General features: G+C 43.2%; 1 protein-coding gene across 5 annotated transcripts in view; it reads right to left on the bottom strand.

The window, feature by feature from the left end:
- PTK2 (protein tyrosine kinase 2) overlaps positions 1-21,384 on the bottom strand; it is a 261,505-nt gene that overhangs the window by 235,907 nt on the left and 4,214 nt on the right. The gene's annotated exons all lie outside the window — the stretch shown is intronic.

The following is a 21,384-nucleotide window of genomic DNA, read 5'->3' on the forward strand; positions in this document are numbered from 1 at the left end:
CCCTGCTCAGCGGGGAGTCTGCTTCTCCCTCTCCTCTCCCTCTGCCCCTCCCCGTTTGTGCTCTCTGCTCTCTCTGTCGTGCGTGCACGCACTCTCTCTCTCTCAAATAAATATTTTTAAAAATGTTTGAAACAGCACAGGGAGAACTGAAAGGAGAAAAGGCCAAGATTTTGGAAGCTCTGAGAAAATCTTCTAACATGGAAGATGGAGACCCAAACAATATAAAAGATGGAAGTACAGTAAATGAGTCAGCAGGCACAAGAGAGCCAGATTCTGATTCAGCAGTGGGACACACTGAGAACCAATTCCCCTTGCACAGCAGTGTCCTGGAAGACCAGCGCAGACAGAACGGGGGTAAAGAAGGCGCAGCCTCAAATACAGAGGAGCTGGGCAAGGCCATGGAAGCTGAAACTAGAACCTCAACACCAGGCACAATGTGACTCCCCCTCACTCTGACAGAAGATTCGGGGGTCATTCCCTGGAAAAAGCAGAGACATCTATGGACTAAAGTCACCCTGCCCAGCTACACTGAACAGAGCTAGATTTAATGACTGTATATACAGTGAATGGTGAATTCTCCAGCTCCCCTACAACAGACCACACACGCACACCCTTGGCTCCCAGATTCTGAAGTCAGAATTCTATAGGAAAGAGACAGGTGAATATTTCTGGGGAATCTGATCAGCCCCAAAAGACAGACCTAAAGATACTAACACTGCGGACCCCCTAACACATGGCCCCCCAGAATATTCTGATGTAAAAGTCAAAGGGCCCCACCACGTCAGACAGGAGAAGGAAGGAAAAAACCTGAAAGAAACAGAGACTATACAAACTATCAATAATATAGAGGTAAGACAACACTGTGATCAATAAACAAAAACAGGATGTTCTTCTCGAAGAACAGAAAAAGAGCCCTTGGAAATCTAAAGAACCTTTCTGAAATCAGAAATAATAAACTAAAGAAGAAGGTTAAGTCAAATTGAAGTCATCTCCCTGAACAGATAATAAAAAGACCAAAGAAAGAAAGAAAAAAGGCAGAGGAGAAGGAGCAAAGGAAGGAGGAAGAAAAAAGTATTAAGATAATTACAATCTTCGCCCAGGACAGGCAAGTTCTGGATTATAAAGACTTCCAGAAAAACAAAATAAGGAAACGAAAGGGAGAAAAGCTCAGCACAGTAACACCAAAAAGTATTCCCAGAACTGAAAAGTACCAGTTGCCAGATGAAGGGACCCAATGAATATGCAGCACAGTAGATGAAAACCGACCCACACAAAGTATACCATCATGACATTTCAAAAGACTTGGACAAATTTTAAAACTCCTACAAGCTTCTAAAGATGGGAGGGAAAAAAAGTTACATACAAAAGATAAATCAGAATAGCTTCTGAATTCTAAAACAGTAACATGAAAACAAGAAGGCAATGGAGCAATCTTTGAATTTATGAACCAAAATGAATGCCAATACAGAACTCTATACCCAAACTATCAATCAAGTTTGATTCACACATGGTCCCAAAAGGTTTGCCTCCTAAGCATCCTATGTCAGAAAGCCACTGGAGAAAGTCCTCCACCAAAACATGAACATCAACAAAATATGAGCAAGGCATGAGCTTCCATGAAGAAGGGATAAGGGAATCCCCAGGATGAGGATGAAGGGAGATTCCAGAATGGTGTCTGTACACCAGGAGAGAGGGAAACAAGTCCATGTTGGAGTAGCATTGCTCCAGAGGAGGGAATGCCGAAGGCTGTCTTCACCTTGTCCAAAGACGCTGTACTGTCTTTTTAAAGTACTTAACTCCGGGGCGCCTGGGTGGCTCAGTCATTAAGCGTCTGCCTTCAGCTCAAGTCATGATCCCAGGGTCCTGGGATCGAGCCCCGCATTGGGCTCCCTGCTCAGCGGGGAGCCTGCTTCTCCCTCTCCAGCTCCCCCATGCTTGTGTTCCCTCTCTACCTCTATCAAATAAATAAAATCTTTTAAAAAAAGGTAATTAACTCCACCGAAATGAAGAAGTCAGTGAAGAAAGACAAAGACAAAAGTTGCCACAAACATAAAATCCAACTCCGGACAAAAGCCAAAGGATGAGAACAGAGGAACATCCAGGGACAACACAATAAAAGGCCTCAGGAGCAGGCAGCTCAGGAAAGAAGAGAACAGAGATCTCCAGGAAATTGTCTGCCAGGAATAAAATGTGAAAAAGAGATGAGTCTATATGACTAACTATACAGAAAAATTACTAAGAGGCTATTGAAAGGTATGGGGAAAATAAACAATAGGTATAAAAAAGGTTAAGAATGTGGGGGCTTGAAGAAAGAAAGAGGACTACCCGTCATATTGCCCTGTGCACATCTCTATCACAGGACTCACCCACTGTACTATCATTTCTCTCTCTCCCTCACTCGGCTGGAAAGACCTTTTGGAGAGGATCATTTCTCATCCAGTTGCCACCTTTCAGAATCCAGTACAGTGCCCGCGACAACAGTATACACAAAAGCAAAGGGTTTCTGTTTGTTTTTTGCATTTATTCAGGTATTGAGTATCTACTACACATACCTGCTATCCTTCTAGAGAACTAGAATTCAAAGACATGTTGACCTTGCTTGCCTTGAAAGAGTTTCAACTTTTTTTCACGCCCAAGAAAACAAATATTTATCCTATATCCTCATGCTCCCAAGGATGAAAAGTCCACCAGGGACTTACAGAACTTTAACAGTCCAGCTATCACTAACGGATATGGAACCCCAAGACCTGATGATACTTTCTTGACATTACATGCATCGTGTAATACGAAAAGAGTGCCGGCCTGAGTATCAGGACACGGGGTTTCTAGTACTTTAGAATTACTACTTTTGAAGAAAAGAAAATCCCAACTCCTTGATATGACCTGTCAGGCCCTGAATGATCAAGCCCAGTCTGTCTCTCATGCTATCTCCCGTGAATCCCACAAAGCAGCAAAATTAAGCCATTTTCAGTTTACAGAACAACCTGTGCCCTCCCTCACACCTCCTCCACCTGGACCTTCCTCCCCAGGCTAAGCTAGACGCACGTGCGGTGGGAGCCGAGCCCTTCCCCCAGGTGAAACACCTCTCTCCTGTACCCCCTCAGCACTCCTTCACGTGACAGGGGTATCTGTGGAGTGACTGATCAGAATGCCACGCACCACACCAGGCCCTGGGACACACGGCAGCGGACGAGAGAGACACAGCCCTGCCCCAAAGGACTCCCGTGGTGTACCTTCCTGTTCAACAAACTAGAGTGCTTGTTAAATCCGGCCTGTCAGTGCCTTCCTGCCCCCAAACAGCAAGATTCTGGGGACAACGACAGCCTCTTTTAGCTATGCAGCCTCAGCACCTCCATGCCAGATAAATAATTAAAGCACTAGTAAATAAAACCAAAGTGAAGGTCAAAAAGCCCCAGTGGCTGTGGCAGGTGAGTAACATCTGCTCTTTAGAAGGCCTCTTTTTTTAATGTCATTGTTTGTTTGTTTATTGCCTCTTTTCTGTTAGGAGTATAAACCTGAAAATGTCATTCAGGGAAATCTTGCAAGTCTGCTGGAACTGGCTTTATTCTCCTTGCTAAGTGCAAAGGCAAGACAGCCCAGTTACTCCCCATGTCTGGTTTCTGCTCACCACTCTATGACCAACAGTGTGCACTGTACTGAACACCTAAGACACATAATCAGAACACATGTACTTGATGCGTGAATGACCTAACGATGAATAAATGAATGTATACACTGGCTCTGAGTGCCTTATAATTGCTCCTCACTTTATTTTCTATTTTAACGAGAATTCAAGCAAATGGCACCATTGCATTTTATCACCACTGGACCTCCTGCATGCCTGCCATTTGAACAGCGGGCAGCTTAGGGCATGCCACATCCAATATGGAACTGATAAAATATAAGCATAAAAATTTGAACTAGTTCAAATATGGCAGGAAACTAGATATTTCCCAAACCCCATAATTAAAATGCTTAAATTCGTTTGCTCCAGACTAAGAAAAATTAAACTTGGCTCATTATACAATGCAATATATTGTCATCTCCTTGAAGATATCTGCAAGATGGATCCTCTCTTTTTGGCATGAGTGGGTACATGTTAAGATACATACACAGAGATGCTCAGGCTGCTCTGAACCCTCTTCCTCTCTAACATGCGAACGAGAATTTTCCACCAGTCACAACACACTCTGAACCTACGCCTCCTGAACATGTAACAAATTCCGCATAATCACTTTGCTTCTAATGTTCTCATTTCAGTGCATGGTCCAACCTGGACAGTCCCTGACACCCGCCTCTCACTCGCCCCAACAACAGTGACAACCTCCATCTGCGGAGGGTGTGGTGTCATAGCATTCTCTCCCAAGTGCTTTACAAGCACTAGCTCCTGAATCCTCACAGCCCCAGCTGATTGCTACTCTTTTCCCATTTTACATATGAGAAAACAAAGTCCAAAAAAAATTAAGACATATTCCAAGGTCACACAGCAAACAAGGGAGAGCGCGATCAGGCATTCACACACTAGCTTATCTTAGAATCATGATGCTATTCTGGCTTCCCGTTACCCAGGTATTATTCCTGTTAAAACAATGGGCAAGATTTGGGCTTTCCAAAACAAACATGACAGAAAATTTCTTTCTAAAATTGAGTAACATTCAACATGACATATTGACAAATCATAAGATATCTGGCTTGAATCAACCATGTAGGCTGAGCCCCTGGCAAAGAAACGGTCTGCTTGATGCTAACTGCCAAATAAAGCCCAAACCCACTATTTCTTAATGCACAACATCCTAACAATTTAAGTCATCTGTGAAGGTCTCTAATGTCCAAAATGCACAACCACGTCACACAGGTGTCCCTTCCTCTAAGCTCAGTGTACCAGTGGTTTCTGCACTCACACAAGCCGTAACCTGGACTCTGAAGAACACAGGTCACAAGTAACTTTCTGAAAAACCAAAGATACATAAAGACTGTGAACATGATCATGAAAGTTATCTGGACAAAGAAAAGCTTCTTTATGCTTCAAAATAATTTTCTAGCCAAACACATTCTAACACTAGACGGTGGAGCAGCTCACAGGTCACAGGTCACTGCATCCCATTCATCTGTGTGCCAGCACGTGGTACGGGGTCTGCCGTCCAACTGGTAGTAAGCTACTGATGACGTGAATACATTAGGGAAATGAAGAGGCAGTATTACTAATTTCTGAAAACCCAATATTAGGAAAACAACAATAAGTTGCCTGTTCTATATGCAGAGTAAATGGTGAATACAAACTGCTTGCACTTCTTAGACACACTGGTCAAACTCATCAGGGAATGATTAAGATTAGCTTTTAAATCCCCACAACAGAGGGGGGCCTGAGTGGCTCAGTTGGTTAAGCAACTGCCTTCGGCTCAGGTCATGATCCTGGAGTCCCGGGATCGAGCCCCGCATCGGGCTCCCTGCTCAGGGAGAGTCTGCTTCTCCCTCTGACCCATCCCTATCTCATGCTCTCATTCTCTCAGATAAATAAATAAAATCTTAAAAAAAATAAATTCCCACAACAGAAATAACTACATCGTTAGGAACTGCATTTGCTGAACCGCAGGCTGATCCTTCCCTAACTAGCCATGTACTGAGAACTATGTTATATCACATTTATAAGAGTTATGATAATCTCTACTTAACAGATGAGAAAACATTTAGAGCTTAAGTAACCTGGTCAACATGCAGGAAACAAGAATCAAATCTGAGAGTCAAAGCAAGACCTGTCCAACACCCATTCTATTAACCACCATTCTGTTCTACACTGTAAATAACATCCCCAGAAAATTCTACTGTGCAAAGGCTTAAAAATGTGAAAGAAACACTATTCTACTCAAATAAATAGGCACAGTTAACATATTCAAGACAAGGCAACCCTTCAATTATATACAAGAGAACTAACGGCTATTACAGTATACCTAAGGATCATTTTGTCTACCTGAGAGAGACACCAAAAGGACCCATGAACCAAATTCATGCAGTACTTAGAAGGAAATCTCCTGCAAGGCCTGGGAGTGGTAACTGCTCAAGAGACACAGTCATGTGGGCATCAATGGCCTAAGTGAAACTGGAGATCATTACCTGTCTAATTGGAAGTAGTTTGCAAAGCAAAGGGTCCCAGATCGAGGTAAGGAAGAGTAAGCACATTCCCTCCTGCCTGTCCTAGAAAGAGCAACTAGAAAAGCTGGACAAGGGGCACCTGGGGGGCTCAGCTGGTTAAGCGTCTGTCTTCGGCTCCGGTCATGCTCCCAGGGTCCTGGGATCGAGCCCCACACTGGGCTCCATGCTCGGCGGGAAGCCTGTTTCTCCCTCTCCCACACCCCCTGCTGTGTTCCTGCTCTCACTATCTCTCTCTCTGTCAAATAAATAAACAAAATCTTAAAAAAAAAAAAAAAAAAAAGGCTGGAGAGAATAACTACAGAAGCTATCTGACCACTCTGAAAAGTAAACTGTAGCAGGTGCATTAGGAAGCAAGACTGGAATTCAAACCACCACCAAATCGGCAGATTTAATACGACGGAAAGTCTCCTAACATAATATCCTAAATGTGGAGGGCACACTCCAAACTTATTCAGCATAGCAAGAACCAGAAACGTATCAATTCCTGTGGGAGAAGAAATTCAACATAAGCCAATACCTAGAAGGAAACAAATATTAGAATCAGCCCACAAGGACTTTAAAACAGCTAGTGTACAAATAATTCCACAAACAAACATACACACAACATACTCGATATCACAAATTCTTCTTTTCCTTTCATCTCTTAAACCCACTGGCTCTGGCCCCCACCACTCCACAGAAACGTCTCCTTCTAAGACTTACCAATGACCTCTGCATTACTCAATCCAACCATTAGAGCTCAGGTCTCGACCTTTCCGCAACTGCCAAGAGCTGATCTCCCACTCCCGTTCTCACGATTTCCTTCTTACCCCACAGATGCTCTCTCCTTCCAGAGTCCCCCAGGGCTCTGCCCTTTCTCCTCTCGGCTATGCTTACCTCCCAGGCAAGCTCACTTCAAATGCTCGTTCTACGCTAACAAAGCTACAACTTGTCCCTCCGGCTCAGACCAACCGTCTGGCTGCTGTGTTCACTGTTGTCCACTCTGCACCACAGCCACCACCTCGGCCTTCTGCGCGCCACCAAGGAGAAGGCAAAGCAACCTCTCCCAAAACCCCTTCCTGCTACAACTCAGGGTGGAAGTTAAAGTTAACTAGTAAGAGGCAAGATTGGCAAAATGAAAAGAAATATTATTTTCTTCAACTCTGCCACCCCTCCCAATGGTAGTGATAGATTCTAATTCCCTGTATTAAAAACTGCCTAGGGGGCACCTGGGTGGCTCAGTTGGTTGGGCGACTGCCTTCGGCTCAGGTCATGATCCCGGAGTCCTGGGATCGAGTCCCACATCGGGCTCCCAGCTCGGCGGGGAGCCTGCTTCTCCCTCTGACCCTATCCCCTCTCATGCTGTTTCTCTCTCTCTCTCTCTCAAATAAATAAATAAATAAAATCTTAAAAAAAAAAAACTGTCTGGAACGGCCCGTGTTTTCCTGACCAAACCCTGGCAGGTGTACCCTATGCTGGGACCCACTTCTAGGTCCCTTGGAGAAATGGAGCATCACCAAAGAGAACTGCATAAAACATCCAACACCTCCAAGCCCAGGTGCTGACCCCTCCCCACAAACCTTCTTACACACAGCCTTCTCCGTTCATGACAACGTCCACCTTCCAACTGCTGGGGCGAGAAACAGCGGGTATCATCCCTGCCTCATCTTCCTCCCACATTCCCCATCCAGTCTTGTCAGCAAGTAATGTTGGTTCTTCCCACAAAACAGGCCCAGACACTGTCCCCTTGTCATCACCTTCACCAACATCATCGTGACATGAGCCACCATCATCACTCACCCAAATGACTACAGTGCTTCGGAACAGGCCTCCCCGCTCCCAGCCCTGCCACCGTAGTGTACGTACACGCTCCCCACAGCGGGCTGGTTCCAAACCTAGATCAGATGGCGTCACTTCTCTGCTCCAAACCCTAAATGGTCCCTCACCTTACATGGATGACAAGGCGTTCATTAAATCATGTTTGACTGAACAGCAGAAGAAATGTGTTGAGAAAAGTAAACTTGCTGAAAATGACTAGCCTTTCAGCAAGAACAGTTGCTCCAAGGGGAGGACATCAGGAACATCACTGACAGTCAGTGAAGGAACGAGGCGAAGGACTGAGTGGGTTTCCTTGGTTGCTGCTGAACCAACAGGTGTTACCCACATTGCTCAGCTGTTTGTTCCAGGAGTCAATGGGACCGAAGAAGGGGCCTCTGAGAGCAGTCCGTGTGGAACTGCTGGTGAGAACACTTTCAAAGACACTGAGAAAACACTAATTTAATACAACCTGGAATAGAATCTGCTAAGACAGATTATAACCGATGACAGTAAAAATATCTGCAGAGCAGAAAAAGGGTTAGCTGGAAAATTTACAAAGATTATGAACTATAAGGTGCTTAAAGTGTTTAAGCTATGGTTATTCAATGTATTATTCATCAGCAGGTGCTCTGTGGAAAGTATTCTAATCCATCATGTGTTACTGAGCCAGTAGCAACAATCAACAGCAAACTTCATGAAAATAGCCTGACTTGTCCTACCACACAGTAGTTCAATGGTTTGTGCAAGGCTCTGCTGTGACTTCTCAACCTCAGAGCCAAGACTGAAATCTTTCTGAACAAAAAGACCCTCCTTCAGTCATCACTATTACCAAACACACGCTTCTCATGCCGCCAGAAGTCAGAGCAGTGCCTGGCTGACTCAGTCGGAGGAGTGCGCGACTCCTGATCTCAGGGCTGTGAGTTCAAGTCCCATGCTGGGCATAGAGGTTACTTAAAAATAAAAAATAAAATTAAAAAAAGCTAGAGAAGAGAGAAGCGGATTTCTGTCCCTGCACAGATCTGCAGCAGATGTGTTTTCTAAATCAAACTACAGTTCCAGCAACATTTCTCAAACCTCAATGCAAGTACAATGAAAATTCATGTATTTCAAAATCCACTTGATCGTGCTACTGAAGCACTTCCATCAGACCATCAATCGGAAGAGATTAATCTGCACTGTAACGACGTGTGGAAAGGCAAACATCAAAAAGGATCTAGTGGAATTCTATAAATGTCTGCCAAACAATGAATACACTAAACTGAAATGATATGCTTCGGAACTGATATCAGTGTCCAAGAACACCCATAGGCATGAAGACACTGTCAAAGATGACATATGTAAATCTGTCGTGCAGATCAGCACCAAGAGATGAACATATGTAATTGGTTGTGATGATAGGGAACACTAACTTTGAACTCCAGTTAAGAAAAATGTTATCCAATCCTCCCCCTGAAAAAAAATTCCATTCTTATCAGTAGGCCTGTATTATAATATACATATATGCATACTTAATAATAATTTGGAATTGTCAATAAAAATTTTGTAGAAATTCGTATTCTCTCTTGTTATGTAAGTACTTACATAATATCCTTCATTTTGCCTATTAGTCTGCAAAACCTAAAATATCCACCATCCACCCCCTCACAGAGAAGCCCCCCCGATCCCTTTCAGTCAACCTCCCCCGATTTTCCGCACGCAGGTACAGCTAAGTCACGTATCACACATCTTTAACTTCTCAGATGTTTTTTTTCTTTTTAACTTAAGTCTGCCATTCCATCTTTATTCCTTATTAATTGAACTTTGTTGATTTTAGCACTTCGTTACAACCTGTCGAAATATTTTAAAATTCTGGTTCTAAAAATGAACAGTCTCCCAGCATTAACTCCTGATCTTTATTCAAATTCCTGACGACAACATTACGACAGGTGTCAAGTATGACACACTTCTGGAGACATCTTCAATTGTGTGCAGAAATTCTGGTATTTTAGTTTGTGGCAATTACACTACATGTGGTTGCAACCTATCTTCTACCTAAAAGCAGTAATTTCTTGAACTCCCTAGTAATGACAGAAATAATAATATATTTTTTAGGCTTCCTGCAGTAAAGGATTAAGCTTGCCCCAAGAAAGATCTGGCCATTTCCCAGCTCCTGGGAAGTCACCTCTGAGCCCTTGGAGTCTCCTGCCTGATATGGCGGTCTTCGTTTAGCCGGGGGCCTTGGGTCACACCAGACAGTCTATGCTAACAATGTGATTTCTGGTGGAGCCTTGGGCCACACACAACACCAGCTTGATCTCCAGAGGGACTGCAGACTGAACTCAGCCATGCAGGCAGTGCCTAGGGGCAACCCCCTGATAAATACCCTGGAAGGTGAGCTTCCCTGGCTGGCAGCATCAGTGCTGGGAGAAGTCAGCACCCTGCACTGGGAGAGGACAACTAGAAGCTCATCCTTGGTCTTCCCTGGACTTCGCCTGTGTGCCTTTCCTTCACTGACTTCTGTCTGCATCTCTGCACTGTAATAAACCATAACCATGAGTATAATGGCTTTTCAGACTTCTGTAAATCCTTCTAGTGAACCACAGAACCTGCAGGTAGTCTTGGGGGCCTCCCAAACTCCAGGTCTTGATGATTTACCATGTATTTTCACCAACACTACAGCAGTGTTTCTTCAGCAAGAGGGGATGGTAGTTTAAAATGCAGGTGACTGCCTTCCATATCAGGAACGATAATTCAACATCTCTGTGGGATAATACCAGGCATTTGCTTTTTTTTTTTTTTTTTTTTTTGAGAGGGAAAAAGAGCCAGTCATGAGGGGGTGGGACAGGGCAGGAGATGGAGAGAATCCCAAGCACTGACCACAGACACAGGGCTGGATCTCATGACCCTGAGATCATGACCTAAGCCGAAAACAGAGTAGGCCGCTTAACTGACTAAGGCACCCAGGCACACCTGTTTGCATTTCTAATATACTCTCCTTGGTGATTCTTACATACACTACTTTCAGGACCACTGACATACCCAAAAGCTTCCTGAGGCAGTGATCGTCCTTTTCTTTTAATTGACTTACTTATCTCTTTATGTAAACTCTATTTATGTAATCTCTACACACAACGTGGGGCTCAAACTCCAACCCCAAGATCAAGAATCACATGCTCCACCCACTGGGCCAGCCAGCCACCCCAGGACTATCTTTTTTTTAATGAATCCCCACCAGGGCAGATGCTCAAGAGTCAAAAGTGACTCATGAAAATGCTTTAAATTTGGTAGATAAGTGAGAAGAACTGGCATTATTAGTCTTCTAAAACTTAGAATATGTACATGTGTGAGATTTGTTTTGTCGTTTTTTTTTTTTAAAGATTTTATTTATTTATTTGACAGAGAGATAGAGAGAACAAGTAGGCAGAGAGGCAGGCAGAGGGAGAGGGAGAAGCAGGCTCCCCACTGAGCAGGAAGCCCGATGTGGGGCTCGATCCCAGGACCCTGGGATCATGACCTGAGCCGAAGGCAGCCGCTTAACCGACTGAGCCACCCAGGCGCCCCTTTGTTTTGTCGTTTCTTAAATATCCAAGATAATGTAGAAATAAATGACTGAATGCAAACCACATGTTACTTGGATACAGCTTGAGCAACAGATTCAACTGTGTCCATTTCTTACCCATTTTTCAGTTACATCAATTTTTTTTCAATCTCCTGACAGTTAATAGGGAACCTGAGTTTTATAAGCTGTCTTCACACCCTTCTCATCTACTAAAAAGATCACCAGTGAGCTAAAAGTCAAGACAGCTGAGAGCGTCTTGAGAGTTCTCCTCCCTCACTATCAAGGAGCCATTTACCCTCTCTGGGTTATTTCTATATCTCTAAAGTGGGAGCTCTGGACCAGATGATCCCTAAATTTAGATCAACCTCTAAAATCCTAGACTATCTAAAACAATAAAAATAAAGGAGGCAAACACCCAGTGGAAAAGTTTAAAATTTCCAATGATATGGTTGAAAGGACAGACTCAAAGATGAAAATCAAACATGAACTCTTCACCAACCAAATAATCAATTGTGACCTGTCAAAAATTAATTCATACGTAGACAACTAAATTACTCCTGCTACCTCTTTTATCAAGTCAATTCCTTAGGACACAACTAATGTATTTTTTCCAAAGCAAAAAGCAAAGCTTTTTTTTGCCATGACACAGCCAAGGAGATTCCAAACTTTTTGCCTACACTGGAATCACAATTACCTGAAATCTTAAAGGTGGTATCTTAAACAGCCTAGGGTTTTTCACTTCTAACATCTACACAATCAATGAATTCCATCATTCTTACATCTTTGCCATTCATGACACCTGGCCCTTAATGGAGGTCACAGTTTTTCTCAACAGGAAAAGGGAAACTTTCTCAGACATGAACCCATTTCCAAACTCCCCCCTCTAATATTCTCCCCTCTAATATTCATCTTCTATAGGGCAGCCATATATCATCAAAAACAGCAAAACTCTGCAGGGATTGCTATAATCTGTAGTCTGTAATTCCTAAATTACATATAATGCTGATGTCAAACATGAACCAATCCAGTTTAGACTCCAGAATACCACATTAATCTGCCTGGTGCGAACATTAACCACCAGCTGTCCAGTTCCTCCTGCGTTTGTTCACGAAGAGCTAACTGTAACAGTGGGGGTTGGGTACTTACAACAATTAACTACTAATGCACTTCTGAGTGGACAGAAAAACTACACTCATTTTTGGAATTGACAGAGCCAACTGAAAGTAACACTGGTCCACCTCTCATAGCTATGGGACTATTAAGATATGCCTAATAGTTTATAAACTTTAGCTTCATCTAATGCACAACAGCATGTTGAAACATCCATGCCAATCAGAGTCCCAAACACCTGGCGGGCCTTCTATGTACCAAAACTGTGCCTTGTTTTGTCTTTTGGAGGGGAGGGGAGACATCTTCATTGGCGGCTGTTATAGTTCAACTGGTACAGCTGGGCTTAGGCGACAGCTTTTTGTGTGTGTGTTTTATGTAGTGGTCTGGGATTTATTACATTTAAAGTAAAAGTCCTGTGATTTGGATGCTTAGCCTTCCCTACAGCCTCACACCTGTGCAGAGTGTCAGACGTCTACAGTCTAATAACAAGAAGTGCCCCCACCTTGGGGTTGGGCTCACTTTTGATAATGGGAAGAAAGCCCAAGCGTTCCTACCCGAGGAAAACAACTCGTGTGCGTACACACAATTCTGCTTACTATTTCTAGGGTTCATGGACCTAGGAGAGAGCATTTCCTCCTTAAACAGCAAACAGTCTGATCAGTAAGCACTTAAAAACAAAAAGATCTTCATGGACTTTTCACCAAGGGAGAAATCTGGGAGCCATCCTGGAATTGCTCTGGACACCCCCTCTCTCGGCCCCGCCTCTTCATTTCCCTGGTCTGAGCCTGGAGACTTGACTGAGAAACAGGCTTCAAATCACCCTCTCTCCAGTTCCTCAGTCATGCCCTTGATTAAGGCCTTCTTCACTTGTGTGTACAATGTAATTGTATAATTAAAAGAACACAGGCTGTTAAATTGGACCATCTGAACTTTGCCCATCACTTTACTAGCTGGGCGACAGACACCAGGCAGCCATTCCCTTAATGACCAAAGCCTGGTCCTCTCCCTTCTGCAGTGCATTACTGCAACACCTCCCTGACCGACCCTTGTCCTGGTGCAACCACCCTCCTGCCAGATGATCTGCTCCCGTCAGAGTCAGCCACACGCTGTTTTGATCCTGCCAATGGTATCAACCCAGCTCCTTCTCGACGCAATCCTTTCCGTACTCCTAAACATTGGTAAAAACAGAGTCCCACAAACCCCAGCCTCTCACACCTCTGCACCTTTACAGGGGGCATGTCCTCCATAAGGCCCTGCCTGCTTCCCACCTTCCACTCAATTTCTACAGATCCCTGCAGACAGCCAGACCTGCGGAGGTCACAGCATCCGGTCCACAGCCAGTTTTTGTAGGGTTCCTGGGCTAATAAAAGCTTTTACCTTTTTAAAGATTGTTAAAAAAAAAAAAACAAAACTATGTGACAGGCCCTATGTGGCCTACAAAGCCTAAAATGTTTACTCTCTGACCTTTAACAGAGAAAGTCTGCTGACCTCTGAGCTTGACTGTGACGGGGGACACGCCCTCCAGGTCCCCAGAGCACTCTGCCCTGGCGCTACCACTGGGCATCACGCTGCCAGCGCACTGCATCACCCCCCGCCTGTCTGTGCCCCCGGGGGCGTAACTACACCAGGCACAAGACAGGTATTTAATACTATTGACTCTTGATCAACCAGGTCCACGTATACAGATTTTTTTCAATACGCGCCACACAGTAAATGGATTTTCTCATAATTTTCTTAACATCCTCCTTTCTCTAACTTACCTTTTTATAATACAGTATATAATACACATACGAAATACGTGTTAACTGTAGATTTTCAACTATGGGGGGCATCCAGCGGCCTGTACTGTTCAAGGGTCAACAGTCCTAGCACTTTACATGTGTACACCGCCCCACATAGTAACTGCACACAGCGCCTCGAAGATCACAGATACTAGATTTTATAGATACACACAGTATCCGAAGTCACATGACTAAAGGCAAAGCACCAATATTTGAACCTCCACATCCTGTTTCCTAGATAAGATGCTCTTTCTATTAAAAAGACCTGCTTCTACGCAAACTACAATAACTAGGCAACTTCAATCACTAATACCTGAGACTTCAGCTCAGGGTAAAATTTAATTTCTGACTCATTATTTAATTTTGATAATTTTCAAATTAATGCTACATTTTGTAAACAAAACAAAAGTGAAACAGACACCCTAAGTAAGCACTAGGCAGATATTTGTAAGTTAAATATCAGCACTTAGTGGTTTTCTACTCTGTGCACCACAGCCTCCGATGATCCCACCTATACCAGTCTGAGAACCCACACCGCACCTTACGGACAGGCTCCGTGATAAGCCTATCAAAGAGGCTTCATCATCTGTCTAGCCGTTCCAGCTCTAGTCAGACTCCAGAAAAAGTCAAACTCGAAGCGTCAAGGACACCTGTATTAGCGGTTCTCCAAAGCAGACCCACGTACCACTGCAAATCCCTGATGAGGTTCTCAAGAGTCCAGCGAGCACTGGGTAACAAAATGCTCCATGATGATGAAATGTCCCATCTCTGCACTGTCCAATGTGGTAGCCACCAGCCACACTTGCATACTGAGCACCTGAACTGGGGCTAGTGTGACTGTCAAACAGAACTTTTAATTTTATTTAATTTTAATTTAAATAGCCATACATGGCCAGCAATGACTGTAGGAGACACAGATCCAAGTCTAGACTCTCAACACTGGAGTGAAATGAAGAAGAATTTTCCCTGGCTCCTTAACTACAAGCTATGTTATCTGGCCCAATCTTTCCCCTGAAAAAGACTAAAAAAGATCTTAAAATCAACCAGAAACTAACAATAAGGAAATAACAGGCCAAAATTAAAGTGAAATCAGGAACCCAAAGAGATCAACAAGCATAGAAACCACCTTTGCCCTGAAGTCATCTGCCAATTCTGAAATTTTTCAACTTTCATTTTTACAACCATGCAGGGAAAGAGGAACAGGGATCAAAAGCTCGGTCCTTCAGGGTGTCTAACCTAAACCCCTACCTCAATAAGCAGGACCATAAAGGCTACACAGCTCAAGATAAAAGAAGCCAGAGGTGAATCATCTCTCCAGTAAAATTACAGCACTGGGTGGTCCAAAAAACCTCAAACCTTAAACTTGCTTTAAGGTGATCCCAAACTGGTTGAAGCAAAAAAGAAAAAAAAAAAAAAGAAGCTCTCTGGAAGGAGCTACATCTTCATTCTATGCCTCAAAAGTGTCCTACAAATAATCAGAATTAAATTAAGAATCCTACAAATAATATCCCACACCATAAAGAGTATCTCAAAATGAATCACAGACCTAAACGTTAAACCTGAAACTTTTCTAGAAGGGGATGGAGGGAAACATAGGAGAAAACCTTTGGGACCTAGGATTAGGCAACAATTTCTTTCTTTTTTTTTTTTTTAAGATTTTATTTATTTATTTGAGAGAGAGAGAAAGCATGAGGTGGGGAGGGTCGGAGGGAGAAGCAGACTCCTCGCTGAGCAAGGAGCCCAATGCGGGACTCGATCCCGGGACTCCAGGATCATGACCTGAGCCGAAGGCAGTCGCCTAACCAACTGAGCCACCCAGGCGCCCTAGGCAACAATTTCTTAACACACTTAGCACAGTCCAGGGGCGCATGGGTGGCTCAGTCAGTTAAGTGTCTGCCTTCGGCTCAGGTCATGATCTCAGGGTCCTGGGATTGAGCCCGCGTCGGGCTCCAGAGCGGGGAGCCTGCTTGTCTCTCTGCCTCTGCCCTCCCCACCCCTGCTCCTGCTGCTCTCTCTTGCTCTCTATCTCAAATAAATAAAATTTTAAAAAACAGAGAGAGAGAGAATGCAAAAACAAGCCATAGCATGAGAAAAGCACAGCACACATCTGATAAAGACTTGTATCCAGAATATATAACGAAGCCACCAATAAGAAAAAAAAATTTTAATACACAAAAGATTTGAACACCAAAGACTACATGGGTGGCAAAACCACAACAAAAGACCATTACACACCTATTAGAATGGCCGAAAAGCTAAAAGACTTAGCATACCAAATGTTGCCCCAACCATCCAGAGTGACTGGAACTCTCAAACAAGACTAGGAGGAATGTAAAATGGTTCAGCCATTCTAGAACAGAGTTTGACACTTCCTTAAAAAGCCAAACATGTACCTACCACATGATCCAGCCATTAAGAGTACTAGACCCAACCATTCCCAGGAGAAATAAAAGCCTATGTTCACACGAAGACTTGAACAAAATTATTGAAAGGCTTTATTTGCAATAACTCAAAACGGGAAATGACTCTCCATACACTGATCCCATTCGATGTCATCCCAAGCAACATCAGGAAGAAATTTTTTGGAAGTTAGCAAGTGATTCTAAAACAGACACAGATCTGCAAAGGGTCAAGCATAGCCAAGGTATGCTTAAAGAGAAACCAAGTGGGAAGAGTTCCACATAAGATAAGACTTGTTATAAAACTAATTGAGGCAACTTAAACTGGGCAGTACCAGTGGAATCCAAGAGAGTCCAAAAACAGATGCACATACATACGGACCTTTCATTTACAAGAAAAGGGGCACTGCAGAGAGTTGGGGAGAAGATGCTGTTTTCAATAAATGGTGCTGGGACACCAAACGTCCACATGTTAATGAAGCTGGATCCCTTCTTTAGATTATACACCAAAACCAATTCTGAGAGAATTATAAAGTTAAAGGTTAAAAGCAAAAGTATAAAAGCATTTAGAGAATAAATGAGGAATTAGTTCATGACCTCAGGGCAGGGAAAGACACAAAAAGCATACAAAGGAAAAGACTGATAAATGGCACTAATTAAACTTAACAACTTCTATTCATAAAAAAAAAGTCAGGGAAACTGCATATGACAAAGTGGGAAGAGACAGCAGCAAAATACTAGAGTCAGGATGATTTTAATACACCAACAAAGAATGTGTGTTCTGAATATATAAAGTCTACAAATCAATTTAAAAATAACCTAAAAGAAAAATACAAGCACTTCGTAAAACAGTGAATCGGAATGGCCAGTAAATGTATAAAAAGATGTGCAACCTCACTGTAACCAGGAAAAGGCTATTTAAAACCATAAGGCAGCAACACAACAGAAACCACCAGAAGGGGCGGGGCGACTGACACAAGACCAGAGAGGCGCTGAAGCAGTCATCAGAGAGGAGAGGTCAGTGGCCGGAGCCTCCCAGTGTAGTGAGGAGCAATAGGAGAGTCAGTCCCTGGGAGCTGCCCTGGGCCAGGTGCTCTGACGTATGTTTAATGGCGGTCACAGTCTATAACTGACTATAAACTCTAACTTTAACTTCACTTGACCGATACAAGGAAAAAGAAATTGTTCTGGATCGCTTTTTCCCACCAGCTCATGCCTTTTATTTTCTCCATCACAGTGCTGCACCACTAACTCAAAGTCTGATGGGGGCCAGAGGAGGTACCTGGAAACATCCCTTGTACTTTGTGTTGAGATTAGGTACACTGAAGCCCACCTGTCTATCCCTAATTCTGCTTCTCTACCTTTGTAACAACTCTCATATAAAGACCACAAGGCGCCCTCGGCAGGAGCAGACTCTTCTTCAATCATTAAACCGGTTCCTGAGGGCCAACCCACTATAGTAATAGGAGGAAGCTGTGAAGGACCCACAGATATGCACAGGATAATAGAGAGTCCTTGTCCCTGAGCTCACAATATTCTATTTGCCTATAGGTGCATCCAACTCTGCATAAGACACAATAGAAAGTAGGCACATCACCAATCCCATCTTTGAACACTAACTTTTATCTAGTTCCGGTCTTAGGAAAAAAACAAAGGACAAAGGCAAAACAATATGTATTAAATTTAGATATGACTTTAATGCTAAGCATAGAATCAATTCACACACTACTACTTTAGTAGTCACCCCAAGACTTGGAAATCATCCTGACTCTAGCATCAGCAAGCCAATCTCTCAGCACCGAAACAAAACCACCAGGAACACGTGCCTTAAGCACCCACATGTACACACTTTCCTGCTATTTGCCAAAACCCACAAGTCCACGGGCCATACAAACTGCTATTTCAATGCAAAATTGTTTATTTAAAATCCAAACCAAGAATCAACAGAATTAAATGACCTCAGCATAAAACATTCAAAATCCCTAAACAAAGATAAGTTGTGAGGTCTCCCCAAGACTCTAAAAATCCTGAAAAACATACTTAAGAGTCCTGAAGTGAAGGCAATCTCATTAGCAAATCTAAGTGATCAGAAGCCACATACATACCTCTGCCATTTACGACTGATTTTTGCCGGCTATGACTCGCATTTCTTTTAAAAACACTCCAAAGTAGTGGTTCACAGACATTAGCATGCAACAAAAGCTCCTGGACAGCAAGTTAAGACAGACTGCAGGCCCCACCCCCAGAGTCTGATTCAGGAGGTCAGAGGTGGGGCACGAGCACACGCATTTCCAGCCAGTTCCAAGTGATAGTGATGCAACTGTACTTTGAGAACCACTGCAAACAATCAGTCTACTGGTTTACCGTGTGCGTGCGCACGCGCCTGTGTTTCCCTTCACAATAAGCAAGACTAAGGGGAACTTGCTGAGGAAGAACAAACTACTCTTTTTTTACCCAAATACTGAGATTTCTTGCCTGAGTGAAGGTAAGTGACCTGTCGCTCAAAACGTTTCCTCCGAACAACAACATAACAGTAAAAGCCTCTCTGAGCAGATCACGGGAAGGCTGGCGTGTTGTGGAACTGACAGTGTTAGAAGATGGATTTTTAAAAATGGTTTCAGGGCATATAGTAAAACCCTTGTAAAGTACATGATGAATCCAACTGATTAGTGAAAGATACATTAGAGCTTCCAGACCAGTCATCAAGGATCTTTTATAAATCCCACTCATTTTGGGGGGCCTGCTGGCTCAGTTGTTAAGCGACTGCCTTCGGCTCAGGTCATGATCCCAGGATCCTGGGATCGAGCCCCGCATCGGGCTCCCTGCTCTGCAGGAAGCCTGCTTCTCCCTCTCCTACTCCCCCTGCTTGTGTTCCTTCTCTCGCTGTCTCTTTCTGTCAAATAAATAAATAAAATCCTTAAAAAAAAAAAAAAATCCCACTCATTTTGTGCCACCTCAAGCAACTTCCTATGTCTTCAGAATATATAATGAGTCCTAATGAACACATGACCAATTCCTACAAAATCAATTTCTAGAAAAAAACATTTGAAAACTGTAAAGGGACAGAGAAAGGCTTTTTTTTCCTGCGACTCAAGTTTGATGATATTTGTAATCTAAAATAAAGCAGACAAAGGCAGAAACACAGATAATCCAAGCTCTTCCCTGGTATCAAGTCCTACCTGGTTTTTAAGTAAGGTTCTTTTTTTTTTTTTTTTTAAGATTTTATTTATTTATTCATGAGACAGAAAGAGAGAGAGAGAGAGAAGCAGGCTCCCAAGGAGCAGGGAGCCCGATGCGGGGCTCGATCCCAGGATCATGACCTGAGCCAAAGGCAGACGCTTAACCATCTGAGCCACCCAGGCGCCCTTAAGTAAGGTTCTTTACCAAGGCAAACAAAAAACAGTGGACTGCTGACTGATGCAGGAACAGTTCTCCAACAACTAATAAGCCTGGGTTCTTTCATTCAATAAATATTATTGTGTCAGACACTGGGGATGCCATAGTGTGTAAAACAAAGTTTCTGCCCTCGTGCTGCTTAAATTCTATAAAAAGACACACAATGCACTACAAATATGGAATGTATGAAACCATTTCAGCTCTTTCTTCAGTCCATCAAAGACAAACACATGGTGCTTTGGTCACAAGTAGACCCAACAAGCACCTACCATTCACAGCAGAATCCAAAGCACCAGATGGCCGGACTTTTAAGATAGAATATGGAGGCAGAAAGGAGATCCTAGGCACAGACAGCCCAAAGATACAACTTTTCAGGTTCTTCTGAGCCTTGGTTTTGGTCCACTGGCCCCAAATAAAGGAGTACAGAGTACATCAAGTCTTAAAAGCACGACAGAAAATTCTAAATCGGTGAGAATGAGCTTATTCATTTCAGAAACATTCACAGAGCAGCAATGTGTTAGAGATTACAAATTCTAGCATTTACTACAAGGGGATTAAACCTGTATGAGAAATGTACAATTTACTTTTTCCCTTACATTACTCCTTGCTTCCCACGAAACTATATTCATAAACATTGACACTCCCCCCCCAAAAAAAGTCACCAATGAAAAAACTCTGTAAATGGAGAGGTTACTAGAACATAACCTTTAATAAGTGAGAAGTATTAATCACTGTACTATGAATTATACATTTTTATTTAACTAATTTTAAATTAATTTAAAATAAGCTATTTTGTTATGTTCATTAAAATGTTTACCCACACCATGCTGGCCAGATCATAGCTTCATTATATGAAAGTGTCAGATTCAAACAGAAAATATAATTATTTAAACTTTCCCAGACGCGGTAATTACACTTGCACGCTACTCACTCCCCCTTCAGAAGTCTGGGTTCAGATCGGTGAGACCACTGCCTCTCTAGTCCTGTGTAGTTCTAGAAGCTGCACAGAAAGTTCAGCAGGCCTGACCAACCAGGATCTGCCCCTGTGGGCCAAGAGACCCACGGCAAGCTCCTCAAACTCCAAACTTCCAGTGTTTCATCTGTAACATGAGGATAGAAATAGCGCAACTCAATGGTTCTCATGAGGAATAAAGGAGATAAAGCATGAAAGCAATCAGCTCCGGTCTGGCACGTTTCATCTCCCAGATTTAAT

The sequence above is a fragment of the Leptonychotes weddellii genome, chromosome 4 (assembly GCF_054177405.1).
Source record: "Leptonychotes weddellii isolate Sample4059 chromosome 4, ASM5417740v2, whole genome shotgun sequence".
Taxonomy (NCBI): domain Eukaryota; kingdom Metazoa; phylum Chordata; class Mammalia; order Carnivora; family Phocidae; genus Leptonychotes; species Leptonychotes weddellii.